Source organism: Cyprinodon variegatus, unplaced genomic scaffold (assembly GCF_000732505.1).
Source record: "Cyprinodon variegatus isolate N-32 unplaced genomic scaffold, C_variegatus-1.0 Scaffold510, whole genome shotgun sequence".
Lineage (NCBI taxonomy): Eukaryota > Metazoa > Chordata > Actinopteri > Cyprinodontiformes > Cyprinodontidae > Cyprinodon > Cyprinodon variegatus.
In genome coordinates this window covers 132574-133223 of record NW_015150963.1, presented here as the reverse complement: position 1 = coordinate 133223, position 650 = coordinate 132574, and positions in this window count along the sequence as shown.

Genomic DNA, 650 nt, shown 5'->3' with positions numbered 1-650 from the left:
CGCCTTGATGCAAGCATCTCGAAATGAAGATCCAGCCCACAGGGCTCAATGAAGCCCCCCTTAACCTCCAGTGACATGGGGAGTTTAAAAATAAATCCTCCTCAGCATAATAACCAGCGTCCCTCTGCTCAGAGTTAGGCTAGGCTAAGCTAGCAGCAAGTTACTCGTGTCCTGACCAAATCTGTATTGAGCCCCATGGCTTATTTCTATTCTGACCCTTCAAGGTCTGTTGGCACCAACCACTTCAGTGCTTTTTTTCAGACCTAGTCTGGGGTCGTTGTTGTTTTTACACTGAGGTGAGTTACAGGTCCCTTTTTTTTTTTTTTGCTTCTATAGATTTATTAAATCTCTTTTTTTCTGGGGTGAAATGCAAAATCAGGCTTCTGTATTCGACAACAGTTGGGTGTAAAAGATTAAACTATTATAGATTTCCTCACATGCAAATGGTAAAATGAAGGGACTGACATTTATTCAAGTTGGATTGGAACAGTTGAGTTACAAACTAAGAATTCCTCTTTCATGATATTAACAGACTAAGTACAAAACCAAGCTGAGAGAGCTAAATTTCACAAATAAACATAACAGAGGTATAAACAGCAGATAAGTAACAAAAGATTAAAGGAAAAATTACAGTACTTTTTTTTAAAAAA